The 25,519-nt window shown below is 55.8% G+C and overlaps 1 long non-coding RNA gene across 1 annotated transcript; it reads left to right on the top strand.

Annotated features, from left to right (window-relative positions):
• Positions 1-15,562: 15,562 nt before the first annotated feature.
• On the top strand, positions 15,563-24,252 carry LOC129214629 (uncharacterized). The gene is made up of 3 exons (XR_008579761.1): positions 15,563-16,497; positions 17,900-18,148; positions 23,986-24,252. It is a non-coding gene; the product is annotated as an uncharacterized LOC129214629 (long non-coding RNA).
• Positions 24,253-25,519: the final 1,267 nt, after the last annotated feature.

Genomic DNA, 25,519 nt, shown 5'->3' with positions numbered 1-25,519 from the left:
CAAAGGTGGATATGGACCCCGTAGGACACAGACACGGGAGGTGACTCGGGCCAGGTGAGCGGCGACTAGCGGGCTGAAGTACGGCAGTTATTTTTCCGGTGTTGCATTGCCGTTTAAGATACGGGGACCCTTTGTTTGTGTCTTCTAGGTGGGGCGCAAGGGCGGCAGCCCAAAACGACGGAGGCCAGGTGAGCAAGCGGCTGAGGTCAAGGAGGGGGAGGTAGGAATCGGTGCGGGCAAGCCGCAGTTTTGGGCAGTGTCTGAGCACGTGCCTCTCGCTTGATTTTTGGCAGGTGCCGCAGGGAGCCTCGGAGGGGCGAAGCCGCGTGCCGACGAGCGTTCCGAGAAGGTGAGGCGCTTGTCAGTGTCTAATAGCAAAGCAGTATAAGGCAACTTGTTTGAGCATTTCCCTCTGGTTTTGCAGGCGCTGTGTGGCCACCCTTGGAACCGGATGTCCGTTTGAGGTGAGCTGGAGGAACGGCGAGGGCGATTGTGGGAGCGGTGACTTCTGACAAACGTAGGAGTAATTTTGTGTCTCTTGGCGTCTTAGGGGCCACGAGGGATGACGGCTGCAGGGGTCGGTCTCTGGACCGAGCAGGTGAGCGGAACGACACGGTGCTTCTGAGGAGGGGGGTGTTGTGGGCAAGGTTGGTGTTGACCGGTGCGATGCTGACTGACAACAATGTTTTGTTTGTTTTGGTGATGTGTTTACTCTAGGTCAAGAGGGTCCAGACGACTGCAGGAAGATCCCAGTTAGCCGATGCACAATGTGCATGTTGTTTGTTGTGGATGCATTCGGATCCTCGGCCCTCTGAAAGCTAAGTTGAGGGACTATGGCTGGGGAGGGAGCGAGTTTGGGGGTCGCAGGGGAGATGTGTTGCGGTTAGCGTAGGGGCAAGAGCTGTCTGGCAGCGGTCCCCTAGGGCGGGCAAAGGGAGCGGGTTACTTGTCAACACAATACTAGGCTGTGTTGGGCAGGGCAGTTCCAGCCTGTGTCTGTGGTATGTTTGTTGTGTGTCTTGTCCTGTGTGTCTCAGCCCTTCCTCGGGTCTCAACGCCCTCTTTGCACTCAAAGGGCACGGCGTGCTTCTCGGGCGCAATCCCTAGGCTCTCAAACACCTGTATTCATCGGTGTAGCGCCAATCGGGCGCTTCTTTTGCTTGCCCTGCAAGCTTACGGCGTGGATCGTTCTTGCGTGTCGGAAGCTTCCGGCGGGTCCTCTTTTTGCAGCCTAGTCCTAGGCCGCATCGGGAGCTCTGCTCTCCAGCCGTCCGTTCTCAGGGACCGAGGCTTCTTCTCTGCATCGTTACGTCCTTAGGTCTTGAAGAGAGGCTTCCTGCCGCATCCCTCGCCCTGGTTTTGACCGTAGCTTCTCACAACTGGCTATCACGGTCCATTCTTTTCTGGGGTTGCCATAGAGCTTCCTCACCCGGACGTCGTGCCCTGTCGGTCGCCTTGCATGGCAGCCTCTCCGGTCCGGGAGTCGTTCCTCTCGCTGAGAGTTTTCTCTCATTTGTGATTTGTGTTGTTTGTAGCGTTCTGTGTAGCGTTGATCCCTGTGCGTGTGTGTCTTGGGCGTGGAGCTGCTCTGCCCAGGGTTGTCGAGTCCAGGGTTAGGCGGAATAGCAAGAAGAGGGTCCGGTTAGTGTGTCAGTATGGCCAGTCTGGAATTGTTTGGCTCTCGCTCGGCATCTGGCTGGCTTGTGTAATTATTTTGGGTGGTTTCTTTTTTTTTTTTTTTTCCAGATCCAGAGAGAGAGAGGATGCGCACCAAAGAGCAGCTCAGGAGGGGAGCGGAGCGGAGCGCCGCGCCGTAAGGAGGCGGGTCGGCCGGTGGAGTCGGAGGGAAGATGTGGCTGGTGGCGATATGACTCCATTAAGATTTGTGTGTGGCTCTTATTTTGAAGGTGCAAAGGTGGATATGGACCCCGTAGGACACAGACACGGGAGGTGACTCGGGCCAGGTGAGCGGCGACTAGCGGGCTGAAGTACGGCAGTTATTTTTCCGGTGTTGCATTGCCGTTTAAGATACGGGGACCCTTTGTTTGTGTCTTCTAGGTGGGGCGCAAGGGCGGCAGCCCAAAACGACGGAGGCCAGGTGAGCAAGCGGCTGAGGTCAAGGAGGGGGAGGTAGGAATCGGTGCGGGCAAGCCGCAGTTTTGGGCAGTGTCTGAGCACGTGCCTCTCGCTTGATTTTTGGCAGGTGCCGCAGGGAGCCTCGGAGGGGCGAAGCCGCGTGCTGACGAGCGTTCCGAGAAGGTGAGGCGCTTGTCAGTGTCTAATAGCAAAGCAGTATAAGGCAACTTGTTTGAGCATTTCCCTCTGGTTTTGCAGGCGCTGTGTGGCCACCCTTGGAACCGGATGTCCGTTTGAGGTGAGCTGGAGGAACGGCGAGGGCGATTGTGGGAGCGGTGACTTCTGACAAACGTAGGAGTAATTTTGTGTCTCTTGGCGCCTTAGGGGCCACGAGGGATGACGGCTGCAGGGGTCGGTCTCTGGACCGAGCAGGTGAGCGGAACGACACGGTGCTTCTGAGGAGGGGGGTGTTGTGGGCAAGGTTGGTGTTGACCGGTGCGATGCTGACTGACAACAATGTTTTGTTTGTTTTGGTGATGTGTTTACTCTAGGTCAAGAGGGTCCAGACGACTGCAGGAAGATCCCAGTTAGCCGATGCACAATGTGCATGTTGTTTGTTGTGGATGCATTCGGATCCTCGGCCCTCTGAAAGCTAAGTTGAGGGACTATGGCTGGGGAGGGAGCGAGTTTGGGGGTCGCAGGGGAGATGTGTTGCGGTTAGCGTAGGGGCAAGAGCTGTCTGGCAGCGGTCCCCTAGGGCGGGCAAAGGGAGCGGGTTACTTGTCAACACAATACTAGGCTGTGTTGGGCAGGGCAGTTCCAGCCTGTGTCTGTGGTATGTTTGTTGTGTGTCTTGTCCTGTGTGTCTCAGCCCTTCCTCGGGTCTCAACGCCCTCTTTGCACTCAAAGGGCACGGCGTGCTTCTCGGGCGCCATCCCTAGGCTCTCAAACACCTGTATTCATCGGTGTAGCGCCAATCGGGCGCTTCTTTTGCTTGCCCTGCAAGCTTACGGCGTGGATCGTTCTTGCGTGTCGGAAGCTTCCGGCGGGTCCTCTTTTTGCAGCCTAGTCCTAGGCCGCATCGGGAGCTCTGCTCTCCAGCCGTCCGTTCTCAGGGACCGAGGCTTCTTCTCTGCATCGTTACGTCCTTAGGTCTTGAAGAGAGGCTTCCTGCCGCATCCCTCGCCCTGGTTTTGACCGTAGCTTCTCACAACTGGCTATCACGGTCCATTCTTTTCTGGGGTTGCCATAGAGCTTCCTCACCCGGACGTCGTGCCCTGTCGGTCGCCTTGCATGGCAGCCTCTCCGGTCCGGGAGTCGTTCCTCTCGCTGAGAGTTTTCTCTCATTTGTGATTTGTGTTGTTTGTAGCGTTCTGTGTAGCGTTGATCCCTGTGCGTGTGTGTCTTGGGCGTGGAGCTGCTCTGCCCAGGGTTGTCGAGTCCAGGGTTAGGCGGAATAGCAAGAAGAGGGTCCGGTTAGTGTGTCAGTATGGCCAGTCTGGAATTGTTTGGCTCTCGCTCGGCATCTGGCTGGCTTGTGTAATTATTTTGGGTGGTTTCTTTTTTTTTTTTTTTTCAGATCCAGAGAGAGAGAGGATGCGCACCAAAGAGCAGCTCAGGAGGGGAGCGGAGCGCAGCGCCGCGCCGTAAGGAGGTGGGTCGGCCGGTGGAGTCGGAGGGAAGATGTGGCTGGTGGCGATATGACTCCATTAAGATTTGTGTGTGGCTCTTATTTTGAAGGTGCAAAGGTGGATATGGACCCCGTAGGACACAGACACGGGAGGTGACTCGGGCCAGGTGAGCGGCGACTAGCGGGCTGAAGTACGGCAGTTATTTTTCCGGTGTTGCATTGCCGTTTAAGATACGGGGACCCTTTGTTTGTGTCTTCTAGGTGGGGCGCAAGGGCGGCAGCCCAAAACGACGGAGGCCAGGTGAGCAAGCGGCTGAGGTCAAGGAGGGGGAGGTAGGAATCGGTGCGGGCAAGCCGCAGTTTTGGGCAGTGTCTGAGCACGTGCCTCTCGCTTGATTTTTGGCAGGTGCCGCAGGGAGCCTCGGAGGGGCGAAGCCGCGTGCCGACGAGCGTTCCGAGAAGGTGAGGCGCTTGTCAGTGTCTAATAGCAAAGCAGTATAAGGCAACTTGTTTGAGCATTTCCCTCTGGTTTTGCAGGCGCTGTGTGGCCACCCTTGGAACCGGATGTCCGTTTGAGGTGAGCTGGAGGAACGGCGAGGGCGATTGTGGGAGCGGTGACTTCTGACAAACGTAGGAGTAATTTTGTGTCTCTTGGCGCCTTAGGGGCCACGAGGGATGACGGCTGCAGGGGTCGGTCTCTGGACCGAGCAGGTGAGCGGAACGACACGGTGCTTCTGAGGAGGGGGGTGTTGTGGGCAAGGTTGGTGTTGACCGGTGCGATGCTGACTGACAACAATGTTTTGTTTGTTTTGGTGATGTGTTTACTCTAGGTCAAGAGGGTCCAGACGACTGCAGGAAGATCCCAGTTAGCCGATGCACAATGTGCATGTTGTTTGTTGTGGATGCATTCGGATCCTCGGCCCTCTGAAAGCTAAGTTGAGGGACTATGGCTGGGGAGGGAGCGAGTTTGGGGGTCGCAGGGGAGATGTGTTGCGGTTAGCGTAGGGGCAAGAGCTGTCTGGCAGCGGTCCCCTAGGGCGGGCAAAGGGAGCGGGTTACTTGTCAACACAATACTAGGCTGTGTTGGGCAGGGCAGTTCCAGCCTGTGTCTGTGGTATGTTTGTTGTGTGTCTTGTCCTGTGTGTCTCAGCCCTTCCTCGGGTCTCAACGCCCTCTTTGCACTCAAAGGGCACGGCGTGCTTCTCGGGCGCCATCCCTAGGCTCTCAAACACCTGTATTCATCGGTGTAGCGCCAATCGGGCGCTTCTTTTGCTTGCCCTGCAAGCTTACGGCGTGGATCGTTCTTGCGTGTCGGAAGCTTCCGGCGGGTCCTCTTTTTGCAGCCTAGTCCTAGGCCGCATCGGGAGCTCTGCTCTCCAGCCGTCCGTTCTCAGGGACCGAGGCTTCTTCTCTGCATCGTTACGTCCTTAGGTCTTGAAGAGAGGCTTCCTGCCGCATCCCTCGCCCTGGTTTTGACCGTAGCTTCTCACAACTGGCTATCACGGTCCATTCTTTTCTGGGGTTGCCATAGAGCTTCCTCACCCGGACGTCGTGCCCTGTCGGTCGCCTTGCATGGCAGCCTCTCCGGTCCGGGAGTCGTTCCTCTCGCTGAGAGTTTTCTCTCATTTGTGATTTGTGTTGTTTGTAGCGTTCTGTGTAGCGTTGATCCCTGTGCGTGTGTGTCTTGGGCGTGGAGCTGCTCTGCCCAGGGTTGTCGAGTCCAGGGTTAGGCGGAATAGCAAGAAGAGGGTCCGGTTAGTGTGTCAGTATGGCCAGTCTGGAATTGTTTGGCTCTCGCTCGGCATCTGGCTGGCTTGTGTAATTATTTTGGGTGGTTTCTTTTTTTTTTTTTTTCCAGATCCAGAGAGAGAGAGGATGCGCACCAAAGAGCAGCTCAGGAGGGGAGCGGAGCGGAGCGCCGCGCCGTAAGGAGGTGGGTCGGCCGGTGGAGTCGGAGGGAAGATGTGGCTGGTGGCGATATGACTCCATTAAGATTTGTGTGTGGCTCTTATTTTGAAGGTGCAAAGGTGGATATGGACCCCGTAGGACACAGACACGGGAGGTGACTCGGGCCAGGTGAGCGGCGACTAGCGGGCTGAAGTACGGCAGTTATTTTTCCGGTGTTGCATTGCCGTTTAAGATACGGGGACCCTTTGTTTGTGTCTTCTAGGTGGGGCGCAAGGGCGGCAGCCCAAAACGACGGAGGCCAGGTGAGCAAGCGGCTGAGGTCAAGGAGGGGGAGGTAGGAATCGGTGCGGGCAAGCCGCAGTTTTGGGCAGTGTCTGAGCACGTGCCTCTCGCTTGATTTTTGGCAGGTGCCGCAGGGAGCCTCGGAGGGGCGAAGCCGCGTGCCGACGAGCGTTCCGAGAAGGTGAGGCGCTTGTCAGTGTCTAATAGCAAAGCAGTATAAGGCAACTTGTTTGAGCATTTCCCTCTGGTTTTGCAGGCGCTGTGTGGCCACCCTTGGAACCGGATGTCCGTTTGAGGTGAGCTGGAGGAACGGCGAGGGCGATTGTGGGAGCGGTGACTTCTGACAAACGTAGGAGTAATTTTGTGTCTCTTGGCGCCTTAGGGGCCACGAGGGATGACGGCTGCAGGGGTCGGTCTCTGGACCGAGCAGGTGAGCGGAACGACACGGTGCTTCTGAGGAGGGGGGTGTTGTGGGCAAGGTTGGTGTTGACCGGTGCGATGCTGACTGACAACAATGTTTTGTTTGTTTTGGTGATGTGTTTACTCTAGGTCAAGAGGGTCCAGACGACTGCAGGAAGATCCCAGTTAGCCGATGCACAATGTGCATGTTGTTTGTTGTGGATGCATTCGGATCCTCGGCCCTCTGAAAGCTAAGTTGAGGGACTATGGCTGGGGAGGGAGCGAGTTTGGGGGTCGCAGGGGAGATGTGTTGCGGTTAGCGTAGGGGCAAGAGCTGTCTGGCAGCGGTCCCCTAGGGCGGGCAAAGGGAGCGGGTTACTTGTCAACACAATACTAGGCTGTGTTGGGCAGGGCAGTTCCAGCCTGTGTCTGTGGTATGTTTGTTGTGTGTCTTGTCCTGTGTGTCTCAGCCCTTCCTCGGGTCTCAACGCCCTCTTTGCACTCAAAGGGCACGGCGTGCTTCTCGGGCGCCATCCCTAGGCTCTCAAACACCTGTATTCATCGGTGTAGCGCCAATCGGGCGCTTCTTTTGCTTGCCCTGCAAGCTTACGGCGTGGATCGTTCTTGCGTGTCGGAAGCTTCCGGCGGGTCCTCTTTTTGCAGCCTAGTCCTAGGCCGCATCGGGAGCTCTGCTCTCCAGCCGTCCGTTCTCAGGGACCGAGGCTTCTTCTCTGCATCGTTACGTCCTTAGGTCTTGAAGAGAGGCTTCCTGCCGCATCCCTCGCCCTGGTTTTGACCGTAGCTTCTCACAACTGGCTATCACGGTCCATTCTTTTCTGGGGTTGCCATAGAGCTTCCTCACCCGGACGTCGTGCCCTGTCGGTCGCCTTGCATGGCAGCCTCTCCGGTCCGGGAGTCGTTCCTCTCGCTGAGAGTTTTCTCTCATTTGTGATTTGTGTTGTTTGTAGCGTTCTGTGTAGCGTTGATCCCTGTGCGTGTGTGTCTTGGGCGTGGAGCTGCTCTGCCCAGGGTTGTCGAGTCCAGGGTTAGGCGGAATAGCAAGAAGAGGGTCCGGTTAGTGTGTCAGTATGGCCAGTCTGGAATTGTTTGGCTCTCGCTCGGCATCTGGCTGGCTTGTGTAATTATTTTGGGTGGTTTCTTTTTTTTTTTTTTTTTTCAGATCCAGAGAGAGAGAGGATGCGCACCAAAGAGCAGCTCAGGAGGGGAGCGGAGCGGAGCGCCGCGCCGTAAGGAGGTGGGTCGGCCGGTGGAGTCGGAGGGAAGATGTGGCTGGTGGCGATATGACTCCATTAAGATTTGTGTGTGGCTCTTATTTTGAAGGTGCAAAGGTGGATATGGACCCCGTAGGACACAGACACGGGAGGTGACTCGGGCCAGGTGAGCGGCGACTAGCGGGCTGAAGTACGGCAGTTATTTTTCCGGTGTTGCATTGCCGTTTAAGATACGGGGACCCTTTGTTTGTGTCTTCTAGGTGGGGCGCAAGGGCGGCAGCCCAAAACGACGGAGGCCAGGTGAGCAAGCGGCTGAGGTCAAGGAGGGGGAGGTAGGAATCGGTGCGGGCAAGCCGCAGTTTTGGGCAGTGTCTGAGCACGTGCCTCTCGCTTGATTTTTGGCAGGTGCCGCAGGGAGCCTCGGAGGGGCGAAGCCGCGTGCCGACGAGCGTTCCGAGAAGGTGAGGCGCTTGTCAGTGTCTAATAGCAAAGCAGTATAAGGCAACTTGTTTGAGCATTTCCCTCTGGTTTTGCAGGCGCTGTGTGGCCACCCTTGGAACCGGATGTCCGTTTGAGGTGAGCTGGAGGAACGGCGAGGGCGATTGTGGGAGCGGTGACTTCTGACAAACGTAGGAGTAATTTTGTGTCTCTTGGCGTCTTAGGGGCCACGAGGGATGACGGCTGCAGGGGTCGGTCTCTGGACCGAGCAGGTGAGCGGAACGACACGGTGCTTCTGAGGAGGGGGGTGTTGTGGGCAAGGTTGGTGTTGACCGGTGCGATGCTGACTGACAACAATGTTTTGTTTGTTTTGGTGATGTGTTTACTCTAGGTCAAGAGGGTCCAGACGACTGCAGGAAGATCCCAGTTAGCCGATGCACAATGTGCTTGTTGTTTGTTGTGGATGCATTCGGATCCTCGGCCCTCTGAAAGCTAAGTTGAGGGACTATGGCTGGGGAGGGAGCGAGTTTGGGGGTCGCAGGGGAGATGTGTTGCGGTTAGCGTAGGGGCAAGAGCTGTCTGGCAGCGGTCCCCTAGGGCGGGCAAAGGGAGCGGGTTACTTGTCAACACAATACTAGGCTGTGTTGGGCAGGGCAGTTCCAGCCTGTGTCTGTGGTATGTTTGTTGTGTGTCTTGTCCTGTGTGTCTCAGCCCTTCCTCGGGTCTCAACGCCCTCTTTGCACTCAAAGGGCACGGCGTGCTTCTCGGGCGCCATCCCTAGGCTCTCAAACACCTGTATTCATCGGTGTAGCGCCAATCGGGCGCTTCTTTTGCTTGCCCTGCAAGCTTACGGCGTGGATCGTTCTTGCGTGTCGGAAGCTTCCGGCGGGTCCTCTTTTTGCAGCCTAGTCCTAGGCCGCATCGGGAGCTCTGCTCTCCAGCCGTCCGTTCTCAGGGACCGAGGCTTCTTCTCTGCATCGTTACGTCCTTAGGTCTTGAAGAGAGGCTTCCTGCCGCATCCCTCGCCCTGGTTTTGACCGTAGCTTCTCACAACTGGCTATCACGGTCCATTCTTTTCTGGGGTTGCCATAGAGCTTCCTCACCCGGACGTCGTGCCCTGTCGGTCGCCTTGCATGGCAGCCTCTCCGGTCCGGGAGTCGTTCCTCTCGCTGAGAGTTTTCTCTCATTTGTGATTTGTGTTGTTTGTAGCGTTCTGTGTAGCGTTGATCCCTGTGCGTGTGTGTCTTGGGCGTGGAGCTGCTCTGCCCAGGGTTGTCGAGTCCAGGGTTAGGCGGAATAGCAAGAAGAGGGTCCGGTTAGTGTGTCAGTATGGCCAGTCTGGAATTGTTTGGCTCTCGCTCGGCATCTGGCTGGCTTGTGTAATTATTTTGGGTGGTTTCTTTTTTTTTTTTTTTTTTCAGATCCAGAGAGAGAGAGGATGCGCACCAAAGAGCAGCTCAGGAGGGGAGCGGAGCGGAGCGCCGCGCCGTAAGGAGGCGGGTCGGCCGGTGGAGTCGGAGGGAAGATGTGGCTGGTGGCGATATGACTCCATTAAGATTTGTGTGTGGCTCTTATTTTGAAGGTGCAAAGGTGGATATGGACCCCGTAGGACACAGACACGGGAGGTGACTCGGGCCAGGTGAGCGGCGACTAGCGGGCTGAAGTACGGCAGTTATTTTTCCGGTGTTGCATTGCCGTTTAAGATACGGGGACCCTTTGTTTGTGTCTTCTAGGTGGGGCGCAAGGGCGGCAGCCCAAAACGACGGAGGCCAGGTGAGCAAGCGGCTGAGGTCAAGGAGGGGGAGGTAGGAATCGGTGCGGGCAAGCCGCAGTTTTGGGCAGTGTCTGAGCACGTGCCTCTCGCTTGATTTTTGGCAGGTGCCGCAGGGAGCCTCGGAGGGGCGAAGCCGCGTGCCGACGAGCGTTCCGAGAAGGTGAGGCGCTTGTCAGTGTCTAATAGCAAAGCAGTATAAGGCAACTTGTTTGAGCATTTCCCTCTGGTTTTGCAGGCGCTGTGTGGCCACCCTTGGAACCGGATGTCCGTTTGAGGTGAGCTGGAGGAACGGCGAGGGCGATTGTGGGAGCGGTGACTTCTGACAAACGTAGGAGTAATTTTGTGTCTCTTGGCGCCTTAGGGGCCACGAGGGATGACGGCTGCAGGGGTCGGTCTCTGGACCGAGCAGGTGAGCGGAACGACACGGTGCTTCTGAGGAGGGGGGTGTTGTGGGCAAGGTTGGTGTTGACCGGTGCGATGCTGACTGACAACAATGTTTTGTTTGTTTTGGTGATGTGTTTACTCTAGGTCAAGAGGGTCCAGACGACTGCAGGAAGATCCCAGTTAGCCGATGCACAATGTGCATGTTGTTTGTTGTGGATGCATTCGGATCCTCGGCCCTCTGAAAGCTAAGTTGAGGGACTATGGCTGGGGAGGGAGCGAGTTTGGGGGTCGCAGGGGAGATGTGTTGCGGTTAGCGTAGGGGCAAGAGCTGTCTGGCAGCGGTCCCCTAGGGCGGGCAAAGGGAGCGGGTTACTTGTCAACACAATACTAGGCTGTGTTGGGCAGGGCAGTTCCAGCCTGTGTCTGTGGTATGTTTGTTGTGTGTCTTGTCCTGTGTGTCTCAGCCCTTCCTCGGGTCTCAACGCCCTCTTTGCACTCAAAGGGCACGGCGTGCTTCTCGGGCGCCATCCCTAGGCTCTCAAACACCTGTATTCATCGGTGTAGCGCCAATCGGGCGCTTCTTTTGCTTGCCCTGCAAGCTTACGGCGTGGATCGTTCTTGCGTGTCGGAAGCTTCCGGCGGGTCCTCTTTTTGCAGCCTAGTCCTAGGCCGCATCGGGAGCTCTGCTCTCCAGCCGTCCGTTCTCAGGGACCGAGGCTTCTTCTCTGCATCGTTACGTCCTTAGGTCTTGAAGAGAGGCTTCCTGCCGCATCCCTCGCCCTGGTTTTGACCGTAGCTTCTCACAACTGGCTATCACGGTCCATTCTTTTCTGGGGTTGCCATAGAGCTTCCTCACCCGGACGTCGTGCCCTGTCGGTCGCCTTGCATGGCAGCCTCTCCGGTCCGGGAGTCGTTCCTCTCGCTGAGAGTTTTCTCTCATTTGTGATTTGTGTTGTTTGTAGCGTTCTGTGTAGCGTTGATCCCTGTGCGTGTGTGTCTTGGGCGTGGAGCTGCTCTGCCCAGGGTTGTCGAGTCCAGGGTTAGGCGGAATAGCAAGAAGAGGGTCCGGTTAGTGTGTCAGTATGGCCAGTCTGGAATTGTTTGGCTCTCGCTCGGCATCTGGCTGGCTTGTGTAATTATTTTGGGTGGTTTCTTTTTTTTTTTTTTTTTCAGATCCAGAGAGAGAGAGGATGCGCACCAAAGAGCAGCTCAGGAGGGGAGCGGAGCGCAGCGCCGCGCCGTAAGGAGGTGGGTCGGCCGGTGGAGTCGGAGGGAAGATGTGGCTGGTGGCGATATGACTCCATTAAGATTTGTGTGTGGCTCTTATTTTGAAGGTGCAAAGGTGGATATGGACCCCGTAGGACACAGACACGGGAGGTGACTCGGGCCAGGTGAGCGGCGACTAGCGGGCTGAAGTACGGCAGTTATTTTTCCGGTGTTGCATTGCCGTTTAAGATACGGGGACCCTTTGTTTGTGTCTTCTAGGTGGGGCGCAAGGGCGGCAGCCCAAAACGACGGAGGCCAGGTGAGCAAGCGGCTGAGGTCAAGGAGGGGGAGGTAGGAATCGGTGCGGGCAAGCCGCAGTTTTGGGCAGTGTCTGAGCACGTGCCTCTCGCTTGATTTTTGGCAGGTGCCGCAGGGAGCCTCGGAGGGGCGAAGCCGCGTGCCGACGAGCGTTCCGAGAAGGTGAGGCGCTTGTCAGTGTCTAATAGCAAAGCAGTATAAGGCAACTTGTTTGAGCATTTCCCTCTGGTTTTGCAGGCGCTGTGTGGCCACCCTTGGAACCGGATGTCCGTTTGAGGTGAGCTGGAGGAACGGCGAGGGCGATTGTGGGAGCGGTGACTTCTGACAAACGTAGGAGTAATTTTGTGTCTCTTGGCGTCTTAGGGGCCACGAGGGATGACGGCTGCAGGGGTCGGTCTCTGGACCGAGCAGGTGAGCGGAACGACACGGTGCTTCTGAGGAGGGGGGTGTTGTGGGCAAGGTTGGTGTTGACCGGTGCGATGCTGACTGACAACAATGTTTTGTTTGTTTTGGTGATGTGTTTACTCTAGGTCAAGAGGGTCCAGACGACTGCAGGAAGATCCCAGTTAGCCGATGCACAATGTGCATGTTGTTTGTTGTGGATGCATTCGGATCCTCGGCCCTCTGAAAGCTAAGTTGAGGGACTATGGCTGGGGAGGGAGCGAGTTTGGGGGTCGCAGGGGAGATGTGTTGCGGTTAGCGTAGGGGCAAGAGCTGTCTGGCAGCGGTCCCCTAGGGCGGGCAAAGGGAGCGGGTTACTTGTCAACACAATACTAGGCTGTGTTGGGCAGGGCAGTTCCAGCCTGTGTCTGTGGTATGTTTGTTGTGTGTCTTGTCCTGTGTGTCTCAGCCCTTCCTCGGGTCTCAACGCCCTCTTTGCACTCAAAGGGCACGGCGTGCTTCTCGGGCGCCATCCCTAGGCTCTCAAACACCTGTATTCATCGGTGTAGCGCCAATCGGGCGCTTCTTTTGCTTGCCCTGCAAGCTTACGGCGTGGATCGTTCTTGCGTGTCGGAAGCTTCCGGCGGGTCCTCTTTTTGCAGCCTAGTCCTAGGCCGCATCGGGAGCTCTGCTCTCCAGCCGTCCGTTCTCAGGGACCGAGGCTTCTTCTCTGCATCGTTACGTCCTTAGGTCTTGAAGAGAGGCTTCCTGCCGCATCCCTCGCCCTGGTTTTGACCGTAGCTTCTCACAACTGGCTATCACGGTCCATTCTTTTCTGGGGTTGCCATAGAGCTTCCTCACCCGGACGTCGTGCCCTGTCGGTCGCCTTGCATGGCAGCCTCTCCGGTCCGGGAGTCGTTCCTCTCGCTGAGAGTTTTCTCTCATTTGTGATTTGTGTTGTTTGTAGCGTTCTGTGTAGCGTTGATCCCTGTGCGTGTGTGTCTTGGGCGTGGAGCTGCTCTGCCCAGGGTTGTCGAGTCCAGGGTTAGGCGGAATAGCAAGAAGAGGGTCCGGTTAGTGTGTCAGTATGGCCAGTCTGGAATTGTTTGGCTCTCGCTCGGCATCTGGCTGGCTTGTGTAATTATTTTGGGTGGTTTCTTTTTTTTTTTTTTTTCAGATCCAGAGAGAGAGAGGATGCGCACCAAAGAGCAGCTCAGGAGGGGAGCGGAGCGCAGCGCCGCGCCGTAAGGAGGTGGGTCGGCCGGTGGAGGCGGAGGGAAGATGTGGCTGGTGGCGATATGACTCCATTAAGATTTGTGTGTGGCTCTTATTTTGAAGGTGCAAAGGTGGATATGGACCCCGTAGGACACAGACACGGGAGGTGACTCGGGCCAGGTGAGCGGCGACTAGCGGGCTGAAGTACGGCAGTTATTTTTCCGGTGTTGCATTGCCGTTTAAGATACGGGGACCCTTTGTTTGTGTCTTCTAGGTGGGGCGCAAGGGCGGCAGCCCAAAACGACGGAGGCCAGGTGAGCAAGCGGCTGAGGTCAAGGAGGGGGAGGTAGGAATCGGTGCGGGCAAGCCGCAGTTTTGGGCAGTGTCTGAGCACGTGCCTCTCGCTTGATTTTTGGCAGGTGCCGCAGGGAGCCTCGGAGGGGCGAAGCCGCGTGCCGACGAGCGTTCCGAGAAGGTGAGGCGCTTGTCAGTGTCTAATAGCAAAGCAGTATAAGGCAACTTGTTTGAGCATTTCCCTCTGGTTTTGCAGGCGCTGTGTGGCCACCCTTGGAACCGGATGTCCGTTTGAGGTGAGCTGGAGGAACGGCGAGGGCGATTGTGGGAGCGGTGACTTCTGACAAACGTAGGAGTAATTTTGTGTCTCTTGGCGCCTTAGGGGCCACGAGGGATGACGGCTGCAGGGGTCGGTCTCTGGACCGAGCAGGTGAGCGGAACGACACGGTGCTTCTGAGGAGGGGGGTGTTGTGGGCAAGGTTGGTGTTGACCGGTGCGATGCTGACTGACAACAATGTTTTGTTTGTTTTGGTGATGTGTTTACTCTAGGTCAAGAGGGTCCAGACGACTGCAGGAAGATCCCAGTTAGCCGATGCACAATGTGCATGTTGTTTGTTGTGGATGCATTCGGATCCTCGGCCCTCTGAAAGCTAAGTTGAGGGACTATGGCTGGGGAGGGAGCGAGTTTGGGGGTCGCAGGGGAGATGTGTTGCGGTTAGCGTAGGGGCAAGAGCTGTCTGGCAGCGGTCCCCTAGGGCGGGCAAAGGGAGCGGGTTACTTGTCAACACAATACTAGGCTGTGTTGGGCAGGGCAGTTCCAGCCTGTGTCTGTGGTATGTTTGTTGTGTGTCTTGTCCTGTGTGTCTCAGCCCTTCCTCGGGTCTCAACGCCCTCTTTGCACTCAAAGGGCACGGCGTGCTTCTCGGGCGCCATCCCTAGGCTCTCAAACACCTGTATTCATCGGTGTAGCGCCAATCGGGCGCTTCTTTTGCTTGCCCTGCAAGCTTACGGCGTGGATCGTTCTTGCGTGTCGGAAGCTTCCGGCGGGTCCTCTTTTTGCAGCCTAGTCCTAGGCCGCATCGGGAGCTCTGCTCTCCAGCCGTCCGTTCTCAGGGACCGAGGCTTCTTCTCTGCATCGTTACGTCCTTAGGTCTTGAAGAGAGGCTTCCTGCCGCATCCCTCGCCCTGGTTTTGACCGTAGCTTCTCACAACTGGCTATCACGGTCCATTCTTTTCTGGGGTTGCCATAGAGCTTCCTCACCCGGACGTCGTGCCCTGTCGGTCGCCTTGCATGGCAGCCTCTCCGGTCCGGGAGTCGTTCCTCTCGCTGAGAGTTTTCTCTCATTTGTGATTTGTGTTGTTTGTAGCGTTCTGTGTAGCGTTGATCCCTGTGCGTGTGTGTCTTGGGCGTGGAGCTGCTCTGCCCAGGGTTGTCGAGTCCAGGGTTAGGCGGAATAGCAAGAAGAGGGTCCGGTTAGTGTGTCAGTATGGCCAGTCTGGAATTGTTTGGCTCTCTCTCGGCATCTGGCTGACTTGTTTAATTATTTTGGGTTTTTTTTTTTTTCAGATGCAGAGAGAGAGGAAGCGCAGCAATGAGCAGCACAGGAGGGGAGCAGAGTGCCGTAAGGAGGTGGGTCGGTCATTTGAGGTGAGCTGGAGGAACGGCGAGGGCGATTGTGGGAGCGGTGACTTCTGACAAACATAGGAGTAATTTTTTGTCTCTTGGCGTCTTAGGTGCTGCAAGTGAGGACAGCTGCAGGGTCCATCTCTGGACCGAGCAGGTGAGCAGAAAGACACGGTGCTTCTGAGGAAGGGGGTGTCATGGGAGAGGTTGGTGTTGGCCGGTTGATGCAACGCTGACTGACAGTGCTGTTTTGTTTGTGTTCTGTTTTCTATTGTAGCTGATGAAGAGGCACCGGGCTATTGCAGGAACATCCCAGTTAGCCAATGCGCGGTGTTGATGTTTTTGTTGCCGATGGATTCGGATCCCCGGCCCTCGGAAAGCTAAGTTGAGGGATCGTGGCCGGGGAGGGAGCGAGTTTGGGGGTCATGGTGGAGGGGTTTTATGGCTATCGCCGGGGCGAGGGCTGTCTGGGAGCAGTTCCCCTTGGCTGGGCAAAGGGAGCGGGTTACATGTCACCCCGATGGTAGACCGGGCAGGGCAGTTGCAGCCTGTGTTATGTCTGCGTGTCTCGTCCTGTGTGTCTTAGCCCTTCCTCGGGTCTCAACGCCCTCTTTGCGCTCGAGGGGCACAGCACGCTTCTCGGGCGCCGTCCCTAGGCTCTCGAACGCTGGTACTTGTCAGCGTACCGCCAATCGGGCGCTTCTTTTCTTGCATAGCGAGCTTATGGCGTGGATCATTCTTGCGTGTCGGAAGTTTCTGGCGGGTCTTCTATTTGCAGCGCTATACCAGGCTGCGTCCGGAGCTCTGCTCTCCAGCTATCCATTTTCAGGGACTGGGTCTTCCTGCATCCTTACCTCCTTAGGTCTTGAAGACGGGCTTCTTGCTGCCCCCATCATCTCGGTTTTGACAGTAACTTCTTATAACGGGCCATTTACGGTCAATTCTCTTCTGGGGTTGCCATAGAGCTTCCTCACCAGGGCGTTGTGCCCTATAGGTCGCCTTGTTCGGCAGCCTCTCCGGTCCGGGAGTCATTCCTCTCACTAAGAGTGTTCTCTCGTTTGTGAGTCGCGTTGTTTGTAGCGTTCTGTGTAGCGTCCGTCTCTGTGTGTGGTGTGTGTGTGTGGAGCTGCTCTGCCCAGGGCTGTCGAGTCAGGGATAGGCGGAATAGCAATAGGAGCGTACGGTTAACGTGCCGATATGGCCCGTCCGGAATTGTTTGGCTCTCACTCGGCATCTGGGTGACTTGTTTGATAACTCGGTGTGATTTTTCCAGATGCGGACTGGCTAGATGCCCACCAAAGAGCGGCAGAGGAGGAGAGCAGAGCGCCGTAAGAAGGTAGGTCCGGACAAGTTTGGGAGTTGCAGGGGATGGCTTTTAAAGTTAGCATACGGGAGAGGGCTGTCCGGGAGCGGTCGCCTTCGGGTAGGCAAAGGGAGCGGGTTACTCATCGGCACCGTGCTAGACCGCGGCGGGCCGGGCGCTTTCAGCCCGCGTGCGGTTGTGTCGTGTAGGTTGCGTTGTCTGTCTTATGCTCTACGCCGCACCTCCCTCAGGTCTCGATGCCTCCACTGCTTTTTGTGATCACCAGGTACCTTATTAGATCTCATGAGTCTTGAATATCTGTGCTCATTGGTATTGAGTTCATCAAGCCAGTTTCTCTCTTGTAGTTATAGCTTAAAGCATAGCTCTGTTTGGCGTGCATCGTGTCATAGATGTTTCTGAGCGGACATCTATTGCGGTGCCCAGCCGGGCGCTGCCAGCAGCTCCTCCGAGCGTTACGTTTGCCCCGAGTTCTTTTCTCAGGTTTCATTCCCCATGTTTTTAAAGGCCTTAGATCTTAAAACCCGGCCTGTGATGCATCTGTCATTTCAGTTTTGACAGCCTCTTTCTCTCGCCGGCCACAGCCGTCGCCTCTTTCCCGGGGCCGCTATAAAGCATCCGCAACGTCGCGGTGCCGGTCTTACCTTCGCCACGGTAGCCGTTCTTGCTCGCGGCCTTCTCGCGTCTCACGGTCGCGTTTGCGGAGTCTGTGCGCCGTGTCGGGGTCGGAGCCGCTCTCCCCAGGGGTGTAGCAATGTTAAAGACAGGGGTAGCGTAGCTTTGTGGCGTGGCGGTAAAACATTGGTGTGACCGGATTCTTTTGGTGAAGACGCTACGGTCCATCTCTGGGCAAGTATCTGTAGACAGCTGTCACAGTTAGTTTCATTGCACTGGCGGGGGTCAGAAGCTGTACTCTGGCCTTCTGGGAGCAGCAGTTTGTGCGGTAGTTGAGTGGGTTCAATCTCAAATGTGCCTTAGTTGGTATATTTGGGGTTCGGTGTATCTCTTCTCTGTTTGTTTTAGCTCTAGTTAGAAGGCTTATGCAGAAAAGATGACAGACCTTTCGGTCTAGTCAAGCTACCGGTCAGCGGCCACCGCCTTACTTTGCACAGTTTGTTTGGGTTTGTCAGAGGCCGAGCGACAAGCCGTGCATCACAGGCCCCCGGAAGAGGCGAGAGGAGCGCCGGACAAAGACGGGCCGGCGTCCGACGTCAGCGGATCGGCGTGTCGGCGACTCCGCCTAGTTCACGCTTTTCCGGTCGTATTTTCTAGGCGCGAATCGATGCGCGAACGGGATATCCGCACAGGAGCGAACTTAAGCGAGGCGAGCGATGACCGGTGCGCTGACGTAGCAGTTTTCTGAGGTGTCGTATTATAGACGTAGCTAAAATCACATCCCGTCCTTTGAGTTTTACAGGTGGCGGTCAGGCCTCGGCACGGCAGGCCGAAGAATCCGACTCCGAGCGGCCGAGGAAAAGGGACGGGCGAGAGGAAGGCGTTTCCAAGGAGGGCTTCGTCGCAGCGGAGGTCGACGCCGGGCGGCACGTCGGCGACCGGCGACGCTCTGTCTAGTGAGGGATGAAGCGGGACCCGGCGGATGGGGGAGCGTCCCGGTTAGATGACCTTTTCGCCATGAGAAGGGAATCTGGATTCTGCCCTCTGAAAGGTAATTTAAGGGGCAAAAACGGTGGTTGGGGGCGGGGCCAGCAGGGGGTTTAACGTCAGGGTAGCAGAGGGCTATTTAGTCTGCCTCGAGTCTAGGGACAGATAGGGGTCCCGGGTCCATCGTGCCGGATGTAAACATTCTGGCCTCTCTCACCGTTGCAGCGTCATTTCCGTGATCTGTGCTTTTTCATGCGTACGGCGCCTTACGGCAGGTCTCTAGGTTCCGCCGCACGCGCTCGGCGAGCATCCGCGGGGTCCGCGACGCCTAGTCGCTTCGCAATACGGCCCGTCGAGCGTTTCTCGTCTCGCGATCGGAGCTTAAAGCGCGCCTCGCATCGCAGATGTTTCTGCGAGGCGGCCTTTGTGGAGGTGGTCTGTGCCGGACTCACAGTCGTGCTCTAGAAACTTCCGCCTCAATTGAAGTTTGATACCATCTTTCATCCCTGTATGCTGTGGGATGCCGGACTAGTCCAGGCTTGTTGGTGTCGAATACAGGGCCATTTTGACCCAGCAGAAGGGGCCCCGGGGGAGTCCAGCTTGGGCGAGAGCAGGGATTGAGCAACTTGCTTATCTTGTACTGATAAGCACCGGCCCTGAACAGGGGCAGGAGATGAGCCATTTGTTCACCTTAACAAGATGTGGCGTCTGACGGGTCTACTCCTTAATCAACTAGGTGACGCCTGGGGTGAGGGGGAGCCTCCTTTGCAGCTCGACCTTACTTTGGTAAAACTAAACAGACCACCGCTCCTCTGTACTGAATGCCTTTGTTCTCTGCCACTCCCCCCCCCCCCCCCCCCCCCCCCCCCCCCAGCCCCGACCAACTGCACAACAAGCCTTGTTAAGGGCCAATCGGCACACAATACCAGACTTAGTCCCACCTCGCCAAAAGTATAAATCTGGCATTTAGAATCCTCTTTTTTGAGGACGAGAACTCCAACTATCCGGACGGCTCGACGGGCCTGGACCTCTCTCTCTCTCTCCTCCCCAAGCAGGGACGCCTCTTTGGTAAGACTTGCGGCTCCGATTATGTCGGATGTTACCCTGGGAAAACTATCATTAACAAAAGCGCTGAACGATTAACTTGAGCTCAAAATTGTTGCAGTAAGTGCATTTATCAACGGCCATTCAGAACTTTTTATATCTGTTGCCTCAATAAACTACCTATTTTTCTTTTCAACTTTGCAAAACTGTTTCACTGAAAGTCCTTAGTGGGGCTCTGACAGGCAAACGTTGGCTCTGATATGTGGCTACACACATAATCCTTTAGATGTAAACCGTTGACCAAGTCTGGGACTAAGACTGGACCTAGCCGCACCTAGGCTCCTCTCTGAGAAGGAGTTTAGAAAGCAAGGGGGTCCTTTCTGAACCTCGTGACTCAACGGGAGGGCCTCCCTCAGCCACACATCAGACTCGTACCCTTTCACGCGACATATGCTTAGAGGCTTGTGTCTTACAGCCTAGCTTCTCACACCCCCCCGTTGTTCTGGTGTTGTGTTGCCTTGCCGCAATTTGTGTTGGTTTTTGACCATCATCTGAGACATCCTGTTTTGTAGCGCTTTGTGTTGTATTGCCTCGCGCAGCCCTGTCTTTGGCTGGATATCGCATTGCGCTACTCTGTATTCGTATTGCCTGCCAACGGGGACTGCCTCGCGTTACGTGGGCCCGCGCCCCGCCTCGCCTCGCGCCGCTCTGCCTCGCGTTACGTGGGCCCGCGCCCTGCCTCGCCTCGCGCCGCTGTGCCTTGCCGCTGCCCGCCAATGGAGACTCTCTTATGTTCTGTGACCCGGTCCTCCGTGTTGCGTTGCGCGGCTCTGTCTTTGTACTGCCTGCCAATGGAGACTGTCTTGTGTTCAGTGACCCGGTCCTCTGTATAGCGTTGCGTGGCTCTGTCTTTGGCTCTGTATAGTGTTGCGTGGCTCTGTCTTTGTACTGCCCGCCAATGGAGACTGTGTTGCGTTCAGTGACCCGGTCCTCTGTGTTGCGTTGCGCAGCTCTGCCTTTGTACTGCCCGCCAATGGAGACTGTCTTGCGTTCAGTGACCCGGTCCTCTGTATAGTGTTGCGTGGCTCTGTCTTTGTACTGCCCGCCAATGGAGACTGTTTTGTGTTCAGTGACCCGGTCCTCTGTGTTGCGTTGCGCAGCTCTGCCTTTGTACTGCCTGCCAATGGAGACTGTCTTGCGTTCAGTGACCCGGTCCTCTGTGTTGCGTTGCGCGGCTCTGTATTGCGTTGCCTGGCCCTGTATTTGTATTGCCTGCCATTTGAGACTGTCCAGTGTTACATAGCATTGTGTTAAGGCATGCTTTATATTTGGTTGTATATTGCATTGCAGTACTTGGTGTTGCCTGGTGTTCGGTATGGCTCTTGTTGCATTTGGGTGGTTGGGCATTGCAGAGCTGGCATAGAGAGCGGCCCCAGCCCAGGATGGTAATCTGTCAGTACAGTCGGTTGGGGCGGAGGTCGTACGGGCCGTTTTGCGAGGCAGAGGGTAGTTGTCGGCCAGCCGGCCCTAGAGGTCTTCCGTTGTGGTTTTCAGGTGCCACGGCACGATTTGGATTCCCGCACGACACCCTCGAGTGAGGTTTTTGTGGAGTATCCAAGTAACAGCGAAGGAGCGGTGCAGTTAGTAAGGCATCTTCCCTGGTCCCTGCTTATGAGCACTAACTCTACAGAGTCAGGCGCAGCGGTGATGGTGTCTTAAAGGACAGGGTGAGGCCGTTCCACAGAGGGGACAAGAATCGGGGCCGTGGCTCGTTGTGGCGGGCAGGTGGCAGAACGGCTGTGCGTTTGGGTGAGGGGTGGAGTGTGAGGTTGTGGCGCTGCCTATTCTTGTGTGTGTTGGGCTGTCTGTGTGTGTTGTGTAACTACTTTTTCCAGGTTGAGCAAGCCAGTTTGCTGTTTGAAATTAGAATAAAAAAAAACCCCAGCCGGGGGATTTTTTTTTTCCTCCCCCGGCTGGGTGTTTTTTTTTCCCCGGTCCCGGCCGCTCCGCGAGGCGACGTTCGTCGCCAAAGTTTGGAAGGCGGCGCGGTTCGGGCCGGGGTTTTTGCCAGGCAGGGCGAGAGATGAAATTTTGACGGTGTCTCCCGGGAACGGCGTTCCCGAGGAGTGCCGGAAGGAGCGGGCGATGTCTGGTTGTGGTGGAATGGACGTGTGTTTGGGTGAGGGGTGGGGTGTGAGGTGGGGGTGGTGGTGCCTAATTTTGGGGGGTGGGGGGGTGTATTTCTTTCCAGGTTGAGCAAGCTAGTTTGCTGTTTGAAATTAGAATAAAAAAAAACCCCAGCTGGGGGATTTTTTTTTTCCTCCCCCGGCTGGGTTTTTTTTTTTCCCCCGGTCCCGGCCGCTCCGCGAGGCGACGTTCGTCGCCAAAGTTTGGAAGGCGGCGCGGTTCGGGCCGGGGTTTTTGCCAGGCAGGGCGAGAGATGAAATTTTGACGGTGTCTCCCGGGAACGGCGTTCCCGAGGAGTGCCGGAAGGAGCGGGCGATGTCTGGTTGTGGTGGAATGGACGTGTGTTTGGGTGAGGGGTGGGGTGTGAGGTGGGGGTGCCTAATTTTGGGGGGTGGGGGGGTGTATTTCTTTCCAGGTTGAGCAAGCTAGTTTGCTGTTTGAAATTAGAATAAAAAAAAAACCCCAGCTGGGGGATTTTTTTTTTTCCTCCCCCGGCTGGGTGTTTTTTTTTCCCCCGGTCCCGGCCGCTCCGCGAGGCGACGTTCGTCGCCAAAGTTTGGACGGCGGCGCGGTTCGGGCCGGGGTTTTTGCCAGGCAGGGCGAGAGATGAAATTTTGACGGTGTCTCCCGGGAACGGCGTTCCCGAGGAGTGCCGGAAGGAGCGGGCGATGTCTGGTTGTGGTGGAATGGACGTGTGTTTGGGTGAGGGGTGGGGTGTGAGGTGGGGGTGGGGGTGCCTAAGTTTGGGGGGTGGGGGGGTGTATTTCTTTCCAGGTTGAGCAAGCTAGTTTGCTGTTTGAAATTAGAATAAAAAAAAACCCCAGCTGGGGGATTTTTTTTTTCCTCCCCCGGCTGGGTGTTTTTTTTTCCCCCGGTCCCGGCCGCTCCGCGAGGCGACGTTCGTCGCCAAAGTTTGGAAGGCGGCGCGGTTCGGGCCGGGGTTTTTGCCAGGCAGGGCGAGAGATGAAATTTTGACGGTGTCTCCCGGGAACGGCGTTCCCGAGGAGTGCCGGAAGGAGCGGGCGATGTCTGGTTGTGGTGGAATGGACGTGTGTTTGGGTGAGGGGTGGGGTGTGAGGTGGGGGTGCCTAATTTTGGGGGGTGGGGGGGTGTATTTCTTTCCAGGTTGAGCAAGCTAGTTTGCTGTTTGAAATTAGAATAAAAAAAAAACCCCAGCTGGGGGATTTTTTTTTTTCCTCCCCCGGCTGGGTGTTTTTTTTTCCCCCGGTCCCGGCCGCTCCGCGAGGCGACGTTCGTCGCCAAAGTTTGGAAGGCGGCGCGGTTCGGGCCGGGGTTTTTGCCAGGCAGGGCGAGAGATGAAATTTTGACGGTGTCTCCCGGGAACGGCGTTCCCGAGGAGTGCCGGAAGGAGCGGGCGATGTCTGGTTGTGGTGGAATGGACGTGTGTTTGGGTGAGGGGTGGGGTGTGAGGTGGGGGTGGTGGTGCCTAATTTTGGGGGGTGGGGGGATGTATTTCTTTCCAGGTTGAGCAAGCTAGTTTGCTGTTTGAAATTAGAATAAAAAAAAACCCCAGCTGGGGGATTTTTTTTTTCCTCCCCCGGCTGGGTGTTTTTTTTTCCCCCGGTCCCGGCCGCTCCGCGAGGCGACGTTCGTCGCCAAAGTTTGGAAGGCGGCGCGGTTCGGGCCGGGGTTTTTGCCAGGCAGGGCGAGAGATGAAATTTTGACGGTGTCTCCCGGGAACGGCGTTCCCGAGGAGTGCCGGAAGGAGCGGGCGATGTCTGGTTGTGGTGGAATGGACGTGTGTTTGGGTGAGGGGTGGGGTGTGAGGTGGGGGTGCCTAATTTTGGGGGGTGGGGGGGTGTATTTCTTTCCAGGTTGAGCAAGCTAGTTTGCTGTTTGAAATTAGAATAAAAAAAAACCCCAGCTGGGGGATTTTTTTTTTCCTCCCCCGGCTGGGTGTTTTTTTTTTCCCCCGGTCCCGGCCGCTCCGCGAGGCGACGTTCGTCGCCAAAGTTTGGAAGGCGGCGCGGTTCGGGCCGGGGTTTTTGCCAGGCAGGGCGAGAGATGAAATTTTGACGGTGTCTCCCGGGAACGGCGTTCCCGAGGAGTGCCGGAAGGAGCGGGCGATGTCTGGTTGTGGTGGAATGGACGTGTGTTTGGGTGAGGGGTGGGGTGTGAGGTGGGGGTGCCTAATTTTGGGGGGTGGGGGGGTGTATTTCTTTCCAGGTTGAGCAAGCTAGTTTGCTGTTTGAAATTAGAATAAAAAAAAACCCCAGCTGGGGGATTTTTTTTTCCTCCCCCGGCTGGGTGTTTTTTTTTCCCCCGGTCCCGGCCGCTCCGCGAGGCGACGTTCGTCGCCAAAGTTTGGAAGGCGGCGCGGTTCGGGCCGGGGTTTTTGCCAGGCAGGGCGAGAGATGAAATTTTGACGGTGTCTCCCGGGAACGGCGTTCCCGAGGAGTGGTTCTCTGGTGTTTTGTATTTGCCTGTGATTGCAGGTAGTAGTGTTAACACTAGGAGCAGTGTTGGTTTTGAAGGCAAAGGGTGTGGGGTCTTACTCTATGTGAGCAGTGTTGAGGAGGACCAGGTGGGCACACAAGAGGGTGTAATGGATGTTTTAGAAGGATGGGCTTGTAAAGGTTTTGCCTGATCAGTGTAGATTCTTGTGTAATAATGTAAACTAATGAAGGTGTTTGGTGTTATTCTTTACAGGCAGGGAATCAGAGTAGCTATCCAGGTGTCCGCAAGCTGCATGTGTTTGGCCGGGGGGGTTGAAGCGGAGGATCCAGATTCCATTGTAGTGGAGAGCTCTGGAACGAGAAGAATTTTAAGCGAAGCAGGAGAGATAGGCTGTCAATGTGCCCGAGCTAATAACTGTCATCGCTCTGAGTCCTTGCTGTGGTGATAGTGCATCACTGGAAACCTATGTATTAATGCCTAATGTTGTTGTTCTTTAAAGAAAGTAACAATAAAGGTGAAGTAATAAAGAATGAATTTTTTTTGTTCTGCTGGTTGTGAAATGTTTGTGTGGCAGTCATTATTTGGGTGTCATTGTTTGTCTTTGAGCTTTGTCGTAAAGGGGGGGGGAATAGTTTTGTGTGTCTGTTGGTGGTGGTGTGTTTGTCTTTGTGCTTCTGTGTCCCTGGAGGCCCTAAATATTACAAAAAAAAGGACAGAACATTAATGTTCACCATATGTATGTAAACAAGTGTAGTGAAGTTAAAATAAAAGTAATGGTTTAAAGGAAAAAAAAAATCAGAAGCAGCAGTAGAACATGTCACCTCCCTGGGAGTAGTAGTTTAAAGAAATAAAAAAATATAAATAAATTTATTAAAATAAACAAATCTACTCCCAGGTTGTGTGAAATTTTCTACTGCTGCACCAGACTTATTATTTTTAATGTTTTTATTTATACATGCTATACACATAATAATACAACCCTATACAGTACAAAATCGTACAGTTTACCTGTACAAACCCCCCCTCAATTACAGGAAAACTACAGAAATCAAAATTTCTACTGTATTCCGCCCTTCCAGGACCTAAACTAACCATAGAGTTACCGGTACCCACACTAGACAGGAACCAAAACCCGTCCCGTCCACCAACTCCCCTCCACTCTCCATGATCGCCAGTCCTCCAAGCCCTCCATTTTAAAACCTCTATGACCGGAAGCCCTACTCTGTGGTCGGAAGTCCTCCATGGGACCAGGAACTCCTCCAACGCCCCCGGAACCCCCGTCTCTATGACCGGAAGACCTCCAACGGACCCCCGAAGTCCGCCGACTCCGACGGGAAACACTGTCCCGACAACCCGGAAGTGCCCTCAAACCCTAATAAAACCATCCCCCGCCACCGGAAGTCCTCCAGACACACCGGAAGTCCGCCAATTCCGGCTAGAAACAGCCCTCCCTGCGACCGGAAGCCCCCTACATAACCCGGAAGTCGGCCATTTTGAAAAAGTGACCTTACAGGGCGGACCCTAGGGTTGCCACCAGACCCCTAGGCAGGGCCCGGGGTTAGGAGAGGAGCCGAGGGCACGGCCTAGGGTTACAGCACCCATTACAGTCGAGGGTTAGCTTACGGCTATGGGAGTTAGGGGTGAGGGTTAGCATGGGGCTATGGGGCTATGGGGCTATGGGGCTATGGGGCTATGGGGCTATGGGGCTATGGGGCGGGGTTGGGGTTAGGGGTTAGGGGTTAGGGGTTAGGGGTTAGGGGTTAGGGGTTAGGGGTTAGGGTTAGGG

Source organism: Grus americana, chromosome 18, assembly GCF_028858705.1.
Source record: "Grus americana isolate bGruAme1 chromosome 18, bGruAme1.mat, whole genome shotgun sequence".
Lineage (NCBI taxonomy): Eukaryota > Metazoa > Chordata > Aves > Gruiformes > Gruidae > Grus > Grus americana.
Note: the sequence above shows the minus strand (reverse complement) of the source record. Positions and strands in the feature narration are given on the sequence as shown.